Below are 1,130 nucleotides of genomic sequence, written 5' to 3' on the forward strand. Positions count from 1 at the left end.
GGGGGGGGAGGGGGAATGAGAGATATTTGAGATGAGACTGTGAAGAAAAAGAAACCACCGTGATAACGAGTTTTGTATAAAAATTTTCCTCATGACTCCGGAATCAAACTTTAGTCTTCTGCTTGCGACAGCGAAGCGCATAACCGCTACCCCATACATGCCAGATTGCTAATGTTTAGCTGCCTCTTGCAAGGCAGAAAAAGACTTTTTGTATTGGGGAGAACTGCCCTTTTAAATATGGTACAAAATATCTTCGGAAAAATAATGTGACCGGAAAAAATAAATGTACTGAATTTTTCACATAGGGTCGAAATCTCAAAGTCAGAATTTATTTGAAAAACGAACAACCCCCTCCAAGACAAACAAAAAATCCCCTTTTATTTTATTTTCTGAATGGACAGCCTATATAGCCCCCCCCCCCTCCTCCAAACTGCTTTTTAAAGAAAAAAAAAAGAAAGATTATTGAACTCTAATGAGTTGGACTTTGAAATTTTGAAAACAAGATCAATTCCATTGTCTTTTCATGTGTTTAAAAGAAATTTTTTGTTGTTGCAAAGTTGTGGAATCATGTCATAATATCCAAAGGTATTTTCTTCTGCCTTATGATCAGAAACAAAAAAGTAGCACACTTACAGCATTGGTCCACTTTGATACAGTCAATGAGTAAACATAATTAACATTGTCCCATGGTCTAAAGTCTCCAAAGCATTCTCATGCGAATGCTATGTAACTGTATTGATTAGTGTTCTCAATAAGTAGTGTTTATTTTGCTCAAGCCCAGGTTATACACAGCAATAAATCGTATCAGATTTGTCAAGGAGGTACCGGTATTAACAAGTTCAGTTTTTATGTACGTGTCTTATTTGGAATAAAAACTAATTCTTAATGCTATCGTTTTAAATGTACTTCATTCTTTACTTTGTTCATAATCCTGCAAGAAAAGGGTCATTTTGTTCATTTTTATCCGCCACAGCAATGTACTACAGTGTATTTTTATGACAGGTTAGGACATAGTTTTCAAGCCCACTCATAACCACATCTCTACCAACCAGACTCATAAACCTACAACCTCACTGTTTCCCCTCCACCCCCACAACCCCTCCTTTACCCTTTCCACCATTGACCTACAC

Source organism: Aplysia californica, unplaced genomic scaffold (genome assembly GCF_000002075.1).
Source record: "Aplysia californica isolate F4 #8 unplaced genomic scaffold, AplCal3.0 scaffold00090, whole genome shotgun sequence".
Classification (NCBI taxonomy): domain Eukaryota; kingdom Metazoa; phylum Mollusca; class Gastropoda; order Aplysiida; family Aplysiidae; genus Aplysia; species Aplysia californica.